Source organism: Orcinus orca, chromosome 6, assembly GCF_937001465.1.
Source record: "Orcinus orca chromosome 6, mOrcOrc1.1, whole genome shotgun sequence".
NCBI classification, from domain to species: domain Eukaryota; kingdom Metazoa; phylum Chordata; class Mammalia; order Artiodactyla; family Delphinidae; genus Orcinus; species Orcinus orca.
This window is the reverse complement of record NC_064564.1, coordinates 34,406,850-34,422,792: the sequence shown is the minus strand read 5'-3', so window position 1 is coordinate 34,422,792 and position 15,943 is coordinate 34,406,850.

Here is a 15,943-nt window from a genome sequence, read left to right as displayed (position 1 = left end):
GGATAGCAGCTTTTATAGTGTGCTTCATTGTACAATTATCAGCTATTTCAGGAAATTCCTTTCCAACTTCAGATAAGAGTTACTTTGTGCCCCGTAGCACTGGGACAACCCCCTTATAATTGTATTCAAGCTCGGGTGGTTCGGGCGCTGCTTTTAGTCATACACCATGGAGATTCATTAGACCTTCTTTTTCACTGAGCACTTGGCCACACGGAATGTTCATTTGGAAGTTTCAGTCAAAGGCCCATAGAGCCCCACAACCCTGCACAAAGTTGTCCTGTATTTGGTCAACTGACTGTTGAATAATTGGCACAGCTCTTGATGCCAACGTGAAAGAAGCAGTGCAATGCCCGACAGTTAGGAAAGATATGCTGGTCTTGCATGAATTCCACTGTGTTTGGAGTTGGTGGTACGTATGTATTTATTGAGGTGCAGGGAAAGTCCTTCCAGTATAGGGTAGTGGTTCAGAACTTAGACTTTGGAGCCAGATATAGTGTGTTGCACATTAGTGCATGACCTTGGAGAAGTTAAATACCCTCCCTCTTCGGTTGTAAAATCTCAATAATAGTACCTACCTCCCAGTGCTGTTATGAGTTGAAAAATGAAATCATAAAAGTACAGGGCTCTGAACAGAGCAAGCACTCAATAAATGGGAATTAATTCTGTACTGTCCATCACTTTGGTAGATGCTATTGGTGCCTCTGCTATATTCCCTTGTCCCTACCACTACAGCCTCTATCAGCCCAACTTTTCCTTGCTGCTTTTTTTTTTCCTTGCTGCTTTTCCTTGCCAGAGGGCTTTCTCTGGCCACTAAACCATTTCTGCTGTCCTCATACAGTTGGCTGGAGGAGGTGAAGAATGAATATGTCAGGAAATAGCCTTCAAGCAAGGATTGACGGGTGTATAAATACCCCAGCTCTCCTGCCTCTTGGTTGGAATAAACCTGACTCTGGAATTCCCCAGTGGGATTGAGTTACATTTATCTGAAGGGATGACTTTCATAATAATGGACTTTTATTGGCTACCTTCCCTTTCTTCCTACTGCACACCCCCACTTGCCACTCCCAAGTAAACCACTAGCACTCAGATCCTTCCTCAGGTCACTTTTGGGGAAACATACATTAAGACAATCACCTTCAACATGAGGAAAGAATTTTCAGTTGGACTCAGTTATGAGTATACATATGGGTTCAGGTCTCAAAATTCCTACAAGGAATCTTCTTGCAAGTAAGATTTGAGACCTTTTAACCAACTGAGTCAAAAATGGTCTTTTTCTTTTTTATCGTTTTTAAAAAAATTTTTGGCTGCACTGCATGGCTTGTGGGATCTTAGTTCCCCAACCAGAGATTGAACCCAGGCCCTCAGCAGTGAAAGCGTAGAGTCCTAACCACTGGACCGCCAGGGAATTCCCAAATGTTTTTTATTCTTAATCCGCACAATTTATCCAAAGGAAAACTCTCTAGGAGCCGCTGCAATAAAAAGGCTAAATAACTTTCAAACAGATTTGTTTCTTTTGCAGCAGTAACGCCTGATGTTCCATTTGCCGTTTTTTTTTTCACCTTTCAACAGAGGTTTCATTTTAGAAGGTTGTGCAAAGACATCAAAACTCTTTTTGAGTTTTGGTATCTTTTTTTTTGAGGCAAAAACAACACTAATACGTATAAACAGTGGATATTCAATCTTTGGACATTATTTTGAACTGGATGCCTTCTAGTTATTTTTGAAAAAAGAGGAAACATTTAATGAAAGTTTTGAAGCTGGCAGGGGCCTTTATTGCTAGTGGGTGGTGAGCATGTGGGCCTGAGCCCCGGCAATAAAAAGACGGGTAAGTCCTGCTCCTGCTACGGCTGAGGAAACAGCCATGTGAAAAACTAACTAAAATAGAGATGTGAGTTTGAAATATGTTTACGAAGTTTGTCTAACACTTTTCAAATTCTATAATATTTCATTAGCAACATCCTGATGAACTTTCCACCAAGTTATATGGAGTGTTCAAAGTAATATTTTAAAAATATTTTTGTTTTATTTCAATTTCAAAAAGTGTCCATGTTACGTGTTATGGTAAAGGGTAAAATGATGAAGTTGCTTTTTTTTTTTTTTTTTTTTTTGCGGTACGCGGGCCTCTCACTGTTGTGGCCTCTCCCGTTGCGGAGCACAGGCTCCGGACGTGCAGGCTCAGCGGCCATGGCTCACGGGCCCAGCCGATCCGCAGCATGTGGAATCTGCCCGGACCGGGGCATGAACCCGTGTCCCCTACATCGGCAGGTGGACTCTCAACTACTGCGCCACCAGAGAAGCCCGATGAAGTAGCTTTTGACTAGACATTTCTAGCTGATTGCTTTTCTTAGTGGAGGTATGTCTAAGGAAAGGGACTCTGACATTTTTACATGAGTACAGTTTTAGTTTTTCAGTTCAACTTGTATAGTTACATCAGATGAATGAGCAACAAATAAACATTTTGTCAAGGATTATGTATACGCATATGTTGTTTAATCTTGTGTAATAACTAAGAGGTGGGAGCAAAAACATGTAGTGCTTATGCTTTGGGAGATATTTTTTGGTTAATAATTCCAAAGCCGTCCAAATATACAAAATAGGTATTTCAGAGAAAAATGGATATACACACTCATTCATGCATTCATTACTTCAGCAGATATTTATTGAGTACCTACTATGTGCCCTGGCACAGATCTAGGAGCTGGGGATGTAATAGTGATCAAAACACATATATAGGACTTATGGTCCAGCAAACAGATATTACTTATTTAATTGCACAAGTGAATGTATAATTATACAGTGAAGAATGTATATAGTTATAAAGTGAGATTGTGCTCTGAGGGGTAGCAGTGAGTTCCATGAACTCACCTAATAGTGGAATCTGACCTAAGCTGAGGAAGCAATGTTTCTGCTGTGATATGAAGGATAAGTGGGGTTACCTAGGCCAAATGCATTGGATTGGAGAGTGGGGAGTTGATGATAAGAATGTTCCGGGAAGAGAGAATAGCAAGTGCAAAGACCCTGGGGTGGGAAGGAGGCAGCCTACATGAGGATCTAAAGGAAGGTCTGAGCACAGATAGCTCAGAAGACAGAGGGCCAGATGAGACTGGGGAGCCAGATTGAGGCCATGTCATGAAGGCTTTCTAGATCATTTAAGGAGATGTCTTTATCCTGAGAGCCATAGGTAGACGAAGAAGGGCATTATATAGAAGGGAATTGTGATCAGGTCTGTGTTTTGAAAAAACAAAAAAACTCAGATTGGCATCAAATCCACTGGGGGCAGGGCCAGAGGGAATAAGGGGAGGGATGGATAATTAGTAAGCTGTAGCAGAAGTCCAGTGGAGAGACGACAGTGCCTTGGAATAGAGTGGGGTGACGCGGAAAGAAAGTGACTAGATTCTAGAGGTATGTCGGATGTAAAGTTGACAGGGCTTGGGGATGGTGTAGCTATGGAAAGCAAGAGAGAGGGAGGGAGCAAGAGTCAAAGATGACTCTTAGTTTTCTGACTTGTGTCTCTGCATGGAAAGTCGTGTGTTCACCATGAGTTGGGGGGAGAATATAAGTTTGCTTTTCAACATAACAATTTTGAAGTGCCTTTGAGTCTTCTAAATGGAGAGGTTGAGCTGGCATTAGTATATAGATCTGGAGACCAAGATGGTCTTTTTTATTATTATATAATTTGTTCTTTCCAAGATTTTAAAAATTAGATGAAATATGCAGGGTTTAGGTTTGCAAATGCACATGTGTGTTTCTCATCCCTTTACAGTATTCACTTTAGCTCATAAAAATTTTTGAAAATACGTATAATGGATTTTTCTCCCCACCATAGGAGATTAAGAAAATCTTCTTCTTATCTCCTATTAATTTGGAGATAATTGCATGAAGGTAAGTCTGAAACTTTGACATGTAAGCTTAATTGGGAATTCTTCTGTAATTTCTGTTAAACTTGAAACGTCAAGAGCTGGTGTTCGGTGCTGGCAATGAGAGCAGCGGAGGTGTCCAACGAATTACCTCTTCTATGTGATTGAGTGCCCTCTGACCACTTCTTCTTATTCTGCATTTCTACCTGGACAATTTCTTCACTCCCATGAGTTAAATTACTCTTCATCTAACAGATGTTTATGGTGTGTACTATTCTAGATGCTGGATATACAGCAGTGAACAAAATACATAAAAACAGTAACAAAAAATTCATACCCTTATAATGCTTGAATGTGCTAATGATTCCCAAGCCCATGTTTAGCTCAGCCTTCTTTTCAGCGATTTAGACACACCTATATTTAATTATTCCTTGGGTCCCTCAAACTCAAGATATCTAAAACCAAACTCCTATGCTTTTGTTCTATACCTGCCCTCCTGAATTCCTTGTTTGTCCAACAGACCGTGCATCCATCCACCTACCCAACTGCCCAATCCAAAGAACTGGGAATCATACTTAATTTCTCCTTCTCTCTCACTCCTAAATCCTATCGGTAACCCAGTCTTCCTATTGCTTCTAAAATAGTTCTCACACCTGTCCCCTCATCTAATTCCCAAGTGGCCCTTCCTAATAAAGTTGGCTCTCACCATCTCTTGCCTGGACTGCTGTAAGAACCACCTTCCTAGTTTCCCCCAATCCTGTATTGTTTCCTTTAAATCCCTCCTCTATGCAGCTGCCAGAATGACTGGTCTAAAAGCAAACCTGGCCATGTTCCTCTTTAATGACTGAAACTCATTAACATGCCATTGAAAGCCTTCTGTGATTGTCCTCTGCCCACCTCTCCAGTTCATCTCCTCCCATCCTCTCCTTTCTCTCATATACAACAATACTGAGTCACCTGTAGTTCCCATTCCCCAAACATGGAGGGTCCTTCCCAGGACTCCTCAGCCAGCTACCCCTGCTCAACTTCTAAGTCTAGGCTCATGTGACATTTCTTCCATGAAACCATCCCTCATCCTCTAACTCCCTCCACAGGACTAGGTGATCTCCAGGGCATCGTGTGATAGTTCCTTTACATGTTGTCTTGAAACTTCCTGCTTAACATTGAAATTGCCTGTCTTCCTCACATTTTGAAAGTAGGAACTGTGTCTTGGTCTTGGGTGTAGCCTCAGTGCCTGCCACAATATCTGGTACATAGAAGGCCAACGATCAATATGTGTTGAATGGTGCTGCTGAATATGTCCTATTTAGAATACTTCTCTATCGAGGAAATTTCAAGAACGTGGTGTATGATTTTTCTTTTCTTAGAGGTACTAGGATAATGTTGTAGGAATCCTTTAATCTAAAGTATGTTTGAAATAGAAGGGGAAATATAACTTTCTGCAGAGAAAACTCTTTCCTGCAGAAAAAAAAGTGAGACTCACCATGAAAATTCTCAGTATATTGAGACTCACTCAATATACTGTAGTTTTTTCCTAAAAGAAATTGTCTTTTACAAGTGTCTCAAGTGTAATATAGCAAAAGATATACCAAGCAAGGGAGTCACTGATTATTTTAAATTCTAAAACCTTCAGCTTACAGACAGGCTAACACTGTGTTGAATTTGGCATCCTCTCTTGACAATGCTATGTACACAATTGATTCTATCACCTAGTTCTTTCCTGTCTTCAACTTATTTTCCTACAACAAAGGATGGAAAATATTCACAACTCAGAACATATGTATATTTGGAATAGTTAGCTCTTTCTGCTTTTTTTTTTTTTTTTTGGTTCTTTGAAAAAATGTACTTTGATCTTCAGTGTACCACATGAAGGTCCTTTGAATGCAGTACCTAATGGGAAAAATAAATAAACCAAGAGCTGCTGTAACTTAAGATGTTCGCCTTGAGAACTATTGGTTTTTCTGTCAGTCTGTCAGCCCGCCTGTCTATGTGAGTGAGACTCTCCATTTTGAATGCCAGTGTTTTGTGTAAGTACCTTAGAGGTTTTGTTTTAATGTCTAAACACTAGCTCCTCAGTGTTCTTGCCAATTGCTATAGAATTCTTTCATCACTTAGCAAGGGCAAATTTTCTTTTTTGTTTCTTATTCAGCTTGGCTTGCTAAACCTCTTAAACAGCTAAAGAAGACATCTCTACAGACCAAAAAGAATGATTTTGTCTCTTGCTTGATTTTGTAAACAAACAAACAAAAAAACAACACAATTACAAATTGATTTGGTGAAGGTGGAAACATTCAATGTATAGTGGATGCTGTAGTGTGCTGCCCAGATTCCCCCTTCAGGATAGGGATACTTATTCTCTAATTTGCTGGGAACATTGGCTTTAACAACCCACAGCTAAGTCCCTCTTCGGGAATTGACTTCAGCCCAAGAAAGCTACCTGACACAAGGATGATGCTTCCTTGCTCTATTGCAAGAGGGGGCAATTTACAAAAGCCTGGCCTGCTAGCCTGAATTTGGGACAACTTTCTAGGGCCATGTCAGCTCCAGGACTCCGCACAGTCCAATTTCTCACTCTGCCTCACTCACTTGGGTGTTACTCCTATGAACACTACTGCATAAACCTCTTGCCCACATGTATCAGAGTCCTAGAAATCTTTCCCAGGAAATCCAACCTAAGACATAAGATATTCAACAATGAATCAATTCAGGGAAAAAAGACTGGTGTGTTAGAGTTCTTCAGAGAAACATAACCAACAGGAGATACATTTCCTAATATATATCATATAATGTACATCCATCCATATATATATATATATATATATATATATATATATATATATATATATATATATTTACATGCAGTTGACACCTGAACAACATGGGAGTTAGGGGTGCCAACCCCCCCAAAAGTCAAAAATTTCTGTATGATATTTGACTCTCCCAAAACTTACTAATAGCCTACCATTGACTAGAAGTCTTACAGCATAAAAAGTCAATTAATACATATTTTATATCATAAATGTATATCTACATATATTTTATGACATACTTTTTAAATTTTTTTGATATTTCTAGGCTGTGTGGTTCATCTGTGAGTGTTTTTAAATTGTTGCAAATCTCCAAAAAAATTTCCAATATATTTACTGAAAAAAATCCATGTATCAATAAAAGTGTGCCTGCACACTTCAAACCTGTGTTGTTCAAGGGTCAACTGTATATCTATATATCTCATCTGAATTACATATATGTAATAAACATTATCTATCTATCTATTTATCTACCTATCTATCTATCAGTCATCTATCTATCATCTATGTATACTTCTTGCCTGGAGTAGGGGATGGATATGCAGGAACCAGGAAGACTGCTAGGTTGTACAGGGGACATAAAATGTTCTAAAATTTCTTTTGAAGAAATTTCAAAAGAAATCTCTTCGATCTCTTTTGGGGACATAAAATGTTCTAAAATTAGATTGTGATGATCTAATTCAGTGTAACTTTGAATCAGTTTAAGTGCCACGTCAAGTACAATTGCCTTTTTCAGCTTAGATTTTTGGAATGTGTGAACACAAACATGAACATGAACATTGCCTTGGAGACTGGTTGTTTTCTGCCTGGGAGACCATGGATTGAGAGAGTAGGCAACCCTGTTGATTGGCTGAGAAGATGAAGGCTGAAAAGAGCACTGGACAAGAAAGAGTCGTCAGTTTTAAGGTTGTTTATTCACAAAAGCACTTTACACTCTGAATTTTCTCCAGCTCCTTCACCTCTCTACGTAGGTACATAGAGCAGAGGTAGATAAAGCCTTGTGGAGACAGCCACACAGCACAGTGAACAGCACACAGCCTGTTGCTATGTTAGGAACATGCTACCTTTACTTTGGTTCCCAGTATACTTCCAGCTCAAACATTTGAGCTGGCTGGTCTTCTTAGCTGTATCAGCATATTGGACTAATGTGTTTAGAGAGTAGTCTACTATAACAAAGGTTTATTGAGCACCTACTATGTGCCGGGTACTATTCTAGGTGCTGTGGATTTGTGGTGAGCAAGTTTGATAATGAATTTTAGATTCAACATTCACTCATCCAAAAACCATGCATTGAGCACCTACTGTTTTTCATGGCTAGTTCCAACTAATGATGAAAACTCAAAAATAAAATTGCAGCTATAGAGGAATCATGTTTCAGTGAATTGTGGAGTTAAATAAAGCCAGGTGGGCAATCCCAACTTCACCCCCTCCTAGTTGTGTGACTTTGGAAAAAAAATATTTAAGCCAAGGAACCTCAGTTTTCTCAGCTGTAGAAGTGGTAGAGAGAGTGCAGAAACTACCTATGTCATTACATCCTGTAAAATTTATTGAGATAATATATCTCATTGAACATGCAGCTCAATGTCTAGCCCTTAGTATCTAAAAATAAATATTAGTTCTCTTTTAATTTTTAGTTCACTCCCATGGATTTAAATTATGGTTTATGTAGAAAGCCATTTGAATAACCCTGTAATTCATCTTCCTCATTTATAGGTGAAAAAATTGGGGCCTACATATCTTACCCAAGGTTGCATAACTAGTTAATGTGAAATCAGCACTGAATGCCAGCAATCTCAATTCTCGGTTCAATGCTCTTCTACCACATCACAGTAATTGAAGAGATTTGTTTGTTCTCTGTCTCTTTTACTTGCATTCTCAGTAGGGTTTAGCGTTATCTTTAAACCTGGAGATTGCACTGTGGAGTCTCAGAATGGTTTAAAAAATGTCACTCACAAGAGAATGATACAGATGAGATGAGATTGGCCATGTGTTGGTAATTCTTGAAGCTAATGGATGGATTCATTGGGATTTATTACACTACTCCTTCCACCTTTGTGTATGTTTGAAATTTCCCATAATAAAAAAGTTAAAAAAAATGTCACCCAAATCTTATGCCAATACCAATTCCGGAAAACCCCTACTTCTACCACTTCTCTATCTCAAGATGGTTTCATTTATTCTTCATTTTCAGTCTTCAGTAGATTCTCAATCCCTGACAGATTATTTATCCCGTTCACAAAGGAGTTCGGTTTTTCAGTTAAGGTTTGGCGTTTAGAATGTCTAAACAAGATGGCATGGCCAATTTCTAATAGACAACCTCCTTGGCCACACTCAGTGGGTCACCCAGGAGCAGAGGGAGCTGGATGTTGCTTGTTGTACTTGCTTCTCGTGGGGGCACAGGGGCCATGCTCCAGACTGTGCCACGTTTGAGCAGCTCTCTGAGGAGCCAGGGCACATCTGTAATGCTGAACACAGAACTGGTCACCTGCTAGAGTAGGGGAAGAGAATTTAAAAACGGCACTTAACTTAGTATCTCAAGATATTGACATAACACTTTAGGTAGGTAATAAAACTCTGAGGCCTAGGGATGAGTAACTATTGTAACACAGAAAGCGCGGTTGAGTTAGTGCCTTCTTCCTTTCAAAAAACAAGAAGAGAATGAGAGTTTCTCTCACTGCAGCTGGGTTCAGGCCCCAGAGGAGCGAGTGCTCAGAGTAGAGAGATAAAGTAGAGGACCATGGTCCCTGGCCATGGATGGAGTGGTGATTTTTTTAAATACCTTTAGCAGACATTTGGAGAGTGCTTTGAGAGAACACAAGACTCCTTAGATATGCACATCAAATGGACTCATGGCTCTGCTGAGGACCCATGACAAGCTGCTTAAATTGTTAAGAAGTTGTAATGCTTTTTTATTGAAGTATAGTTGATTTACAATGTTGTGTTAGTTTTTGGTGTACAGCAAAGTGATTCAGGTATATATATATCTGAAAATGAATATATATATATATTCTTTTTCATATTCTTTTCCTTTATAGGTTATTACAAGATATTGAATATAGTTCCCTGTGCTATACAGTAATACCTTGTTGTTCATCTATTTTAAATATAGTGGTGTGTATCTGTTAATCCCTCCTAATTTATCCCCCCTTTCCCCTTTGGTAACCATAAGTTTGTTTTCTATGTCTGTGAGTCTATTTCTGTTTTGTACATAAGTTCACTTGTATCATTTTTTTTAGATTCCATATATAAGTGATATCATATGATATTTTTCTTTGTCTGACTTACTTCACTTAGCATGATAATCTCTGGGTCCATCTATATTGCTGCAAATGGCATAATTTTCATTCTTTTTTATGGCTAATATTCCACTGTATATATGTGTATATATATATATATATATATACCACATCTTATTTATCCATTCATCTGTCAATGGACATTTACTGCTTCCATGTCTTAACTATTGGAAGTAGTGATGCTGTGAACATTGGGGTGCACGTAGCTTTTCAAATTAGGGTTTTCATGTTTTTCAGATATATGTCTTAGAGTAGGATTGCTGGATCACATGGTAGCTTTTTTTTAGTTTTTTAAGGAACCTCCATACTGTTCTCCATAGTGGTTGTACCAATTTACATTCCCACTGCCAGTGTAGGAGGGTTCCCTTTTCTCCACACCCTCTCCAGCATTTATATGTAGACCTTTTGATGATGGCCATTCTGACTGGTGTGAGGCGGTACCTCACTGCAGTTTTGATTTGCATTTCTCTAATGATTAGCGACGTTGAGCATCTTTTCATGTGCCTGTTGGTGATCTGTATAAGACCTTGTAGTAATTTGAACAATTAGTTACGCCTGAGTCCTGAGTATAGCATGGCCACTCAAGTTGTGCAGAAGCAGGTGGAAAGCAAAGTCAGAACAGTGTGTATTCACGGAGGGTCTCAGAACTGGCCTGGCAGCAGCAACAAAGCTAAGGTAAGCACGTGAAGGAGGTACTTAACTAACTAGCGCAATAAAAGGACACCTTGGCTGTTATCTCTGAGCCCAGGCCCACACCTCCAGGAGAGATGTGAATTTACTTGTCCAATGTGAGCATCAGAGCCTGAAGGAGAACCCAGGTCTCTGACTTCTCCACTCAGCACTCTTTCAGCCACCAGTGTTCCTCCACCTTCGCTGCACATTAGAATCCCCTGGGGATCTTTAAAAAATACTAATGCCCTGGTACCAACCCAAACCCATTAGATCAAAATCTCTGAGGTAGGGGCTTGGGTGTTAATAGTTTTAAAAAAGTTCTCAGGTGATTCTAACGTGCAGCCAAGGTCCCAAACTGCTGTGCTGTTGCCTCCCCTCTGCCAGCTACAGCCTTGATCTGCTGGTCATGTCACATCTGCTCCCACTGCTTCATCAGCCCAATCTAGCTGCTTGCTTTCTGGCTTGGTGGCCCTTCCTGTTTCGGAATGGCTGCATAATTGCTTCTCCCCAGAGGTGGAGGCTTAACACTCACCATTTATTGTGGGCTGTTTACTGTCTCCAGAAGTTCTCCTTGGGTGGTGTGAATGGTGGCTCCCCAAAAGCTATGTTGTGTCCTGGAATGTGACCTTATTTGTAAAGACAGTCTTTGCAAATGTAATTAAGTGAAGGTTCTTCAGAGGAGATCATCCTGGATTTAGGGTGGGCCCTAAATCCATTGACAAGTGATCCTTATGAGAGACACACAGAGAGAAAGAGGAGAATGCCACGTGAGGACAGAGGCAGAGACTGGAACCACAAAGCAAGGGATGTCCAGAGCTACCAGAAGGTGGAAGAGGCAAGGCAGGATTCTCCCCATGAGCCTTTGGAGATACCCTGCTGCTACCTTGATTTCAGACCTCGAGGCTCCAGAACTGTGAGAGAATATATCTCTTCTGTTTTAATCCACCCAGTTTGTGGCAATTTGCTACGGCAGCTTGAGGAGACTAACAGAGATACCATCTCAGTACCCTGCTTTTTGCTTGGTTGTATCTGTAGCAGACAACCATCCAATTTAACATGTTTCCGCTGGACTTGCTTACTGAACTCAACAAGTTTTGCCTTATCTGATTATTACATCTAGAAAGTTTTGAGGTATCTACTAGGGCAACACACCCCTCTTCCTGTCTCCCTTCCAGCCTTCTCCTCTCTATCCAGACTCTACAGCACCCATCAGAAGCCATCTCACAGGGGTCACATCCTAGCCTCTTCTTTTACAGGTTTTAATTTTTTCATATCATGCTTCTTTTAAAGTGAACAAGATTTGCATCTGGTTACTGTACACGGTTGAAACCATTTAGACGAATAAGTTCTGCCTTCACCTGCTACTTTCCTCCATGCAACGTCCCATATGCACCTACGGTAACCACTGCTAACCAAGAACAGTCTGGTGAATATCCCCCAATCCTTCTTTCCAGGCGATAACTGACTCAGACAGGAAATATAAGCTATGATGCAGTTGGAAACAGTACTGCACTTGTTGAAGCAGGCAGGGGTGGGGTGCTTAGAGCCCACCGACTACTCCTCCTAGGATCTCTCTGAACAACCCACATCGAAAACCACTATCTCAGCCCTCTTGGTGTCTGGCCTGGGGGCCAAGGTGGGGACCAGGGTAAAGCGATCGTGGCACATTTAAGGAGGCACTCACGCTCAGGGCTATGCACACCTTAAGAAATCTGCTGTTTGGGTGGTGAAGACCCCCATCCATGGCGGAGGAGGGGACCTGTCTCTCTCTACGTGTGGCTTCTAGGTGTTTCCAAAGGAGGAAGAAGCTGCAGCACTTATTTCTGGTTTTGTACATCAGTAAGTCAGATCAAGTCTGACTTGAAACCCTCTGATGTCTTTCTAGCTCATCTAAGGTGAAAGCCAACGTCCTTGCTGGTCACACACGGTCTGCTCTCCACCCTGTCCCAGGGGCTCTTCCTCTCTGATCCAGCTCCCCATGGGTATTCCCGGCACTCACCCCACCCCAGTCACACGGGCCTCCTTCCTTTTCCTTAAACACACCAAGCGTGGTCTATCTCAGGCCCTTTGCAAACTTGCCATCCTCTCTGCCCGCGACGCTCCTCCGCCAGGGATCCAGGAGGTTCACTTGCTTACTTCTTCCGGATCTCTGCTCAGAGGCTACCTAACCAGAAAGGACTTCCCTGACTGTTCTACACCAGCAGCACCCCCGGCCAACCCCACCACTCACTGTGCACTTTGTGCTGCTTCCTTTTCCTCTGATTATCTCCTGACTCTGCAGTCACAGAGAGACTACGACAGGTTTTGTGAGAAAAGGTACAAAAACAAGCTAGATGCTTTCTCCCACTGACTTCACTGTGGGATGCCTGCTGAGCGCAGGGTCCACTGTGTTGGGTTTTGCTCCTGTAGGAAGAGCCCCACAGACATGCCTTTTGGAAGTTGGACACAGGGAAGCTGCACATCCCTGAAAGCACTGGCCTGTGTCTTTGTGAACTTTCTATTCCAAGGTGCTAATTGAGTATCTGCAGGGCTGCCTTTTTCTCTTTGGCTTCCAGGACGTTGGGGGCCAAACTCGAGACTGAACTATAACAACTTTGTGAGACTTGAATGTCTTTCTTTCTGGTTGGGATTTTCCAGACTTATTTACATTTCCCCACCCCAGATTGTTCCTGTTACGCTGTGTTATATGCTATAGTTTGTTCCTTTTTTGTAATCCAGGGATGAGGTGGGAGAGAAACAAGCTAACTATTGGGGGCACAGATGAATCCACAGGCATGGTGAAAGCGAGACTCCTGGATTGACCGCACCACTGGCATGAGCGGGTGGGACTCTGGCCCGGCAGGCACTGTTGGAAATTTAATACTGCCTTGGACAGAGAGGAAAAAGATGGGTGGAGACAAGAAGCACAGTCAAATCCTGAGGTCACGTTTTTGCTCATATTGTTGTTACTTGTAGTATAATATGAAGAATATGTATCCGTAAGTTTATAGAATTTCTGAGCTGAGAGAAATTGTTGGTAAATCCAAATATTTTCTTGTAGAAATGAGGAAACTGAAAACCAAGCAATTTGCTTAAGGCCCAAAACTATTTATTGGCAGAGACGAGATGAGAATCCTTTTCTCTCTCCTCCTGGCCCAAAGCTTTTTCCACAATACCACCCACAAAGTTGCAGTTCTTCCCATTTTGTGTATTAAGAATTTTTCATTTGAGATCCTTGGAAAATGTGTTAAGAGGTTATGCCTGCATACATGTAATTCTTTTTCCTCCACAGACTTTCCAAATTCAATAAAGAAATGGAAGGGAAGTGCCCCCTGATCGTTTTCCTCAAAGCCAGCAATGCTCTGATTTTCCCTGATTTTAACGCTCCAGCTCAAAAACACACTCGTTCCCGTGGGCTGTGGACAGAGAGTGAAGGTTAAAACACGGGATAGAGGAAACGACAGGCCTTGGGCAGCTTGGGACTGGAGGTGGGCTGTGGGTGAATTCCAGGTGGCAGGTGGGATCGGCAGAGGAGGGGGTTTTCAGGGAAAGCTGCCTGCTGGGCCCAGGAAAAGAAAGATGGGGATTCCAGATGTGCCCCAAACACGTCTAGTGTCGGTCAACATTGGAGGAATCCTCAGCGTAAGTTCTCAAAAATGCATAGAATCTGAGGGGGAGAGCAGGCTGAAAAGAGAGAAAGGGAAGCCCTGGCTGCCTGCAGAATCCCAGGTCTCCAGGAGAGTTTGAACACAACAAAACGCAGCACAGGCTTCTTTGGCGGGTAGCCTTAGGGGTTAGGACCTAACTTTGAGAGGAAAATTGTTCTGATGAATGGGTATATTTGTCTAGTTCCGGCTAAGTGGTTTTCAAGGATGACTTCAGCCTAGCGCCCTGCAAAGCTGAGCTGCAGCCACCTGGTGTCACAGCTGCTTTGTTTTACCAGTTAGTCAAGCACAGAGCCCTGGGGGAGGGTCGGGGTGGGGACACCTGGGAGAAGCTTAGGGCCTGGGAGCTGCCGCTGCCTGGAGAGACAGCTCTGCCAAGCTTATCGTCAAAAAGGCAAGGACATGTTGGGCCTGCTCATTCCACCCTCTTGCATCGCTTGGGTGTGTCTCCCTAGAAAACCAGAGCCTTTTCAGGCCCCACTTGTACTGGACACGAGCTCTTGCAGATTTAATGCCCGTGTCAGCATGGGGCCTTGTTTTCTGTATTGCACGTTGCAAAATGATGGCCTTTATGATGACAAGTAACCAACAATGATCCCAACAATGATCGTATAGCTACTCTTTTAAAAGCTAAGAAAAGCGATCAAAGGTAGGTAGGAAACTTTGTAATGGTCAATCTTCTCATGAGACACAGCTGTGACCTTAGACAGAAATGCAATTCTGAACTTCACCCTCAGTTTGTTTTGAAGGTTACCTGAACTGTTTCTGGTTTTGAGCTGTCTTTGTATCTCTCTTCCTTATGATGGTACCATGCCCACTCAAAAGAGGACTTGAAGGAATGAACCTGAAGACCCTCGGCTGATCAAGCCAGAGCACTAAACTGGGAATCAGGGTACGCTTCCTCACCATCCCTTAAATCTCTTTCCAGCTATGAGGTCATTTCCCCAAGCCTGGCCTGAGGACCACATATGTTAGAATCTCTCAAGCTCTTTATTAAGTGTAGCTTCCTGATCCTGAGTCACGCTCATTGGATCAGACTATCTTGGATGTGGGACCAAGAACCTGTATTTTCAACACCTAATTCTTACGCATATTTAGTTTTTTTAAAAATTAATTAATTAATTTATTTTTGGCTGTGTTGGGTCTTCGCTTCTGTGCGAGGGCTTTCTCTGGTTGTGGCAAGCGGGGGTCACTCTTCATCGCGGTGCGCGGGCCTCTCACTATCGCGGCCTCTCTTGTTGCGGAGCACAGGCTCCAGACGCGCAGGCTCAGTAGTTGTGGCTCACGGGCCTAGTTGCTCCACGGCGCATGTGGGAGCTTCCCAGACCAGGGCTCGAATCTGTGTCCCCCGCATTGGCAGGCAGATTCTCAACCATTGCGCCACCGGGGAAGCCTGCATATTTAGTTTTTTAAAAAAACAGTTCGATATTTGCCTGCAAGTGGACACTTATGTAGCTATCACCCTTGTCAAGAAATAGAACTTTATCAGCAATACAGAGACCCCCTTATGTCTCTTCCTTTCCCCAAAGGTAACTATTATCCTGATTTTATGGCAATCACTTTTCTGCTGTCCCTTTGCATTTACATTTAAGAATACATTGGTTTTGTCTGGTTTTTCAAGTTCTATATAAGTGAAATCATAGAGTATATAGCTTTGGCCTCTGCTT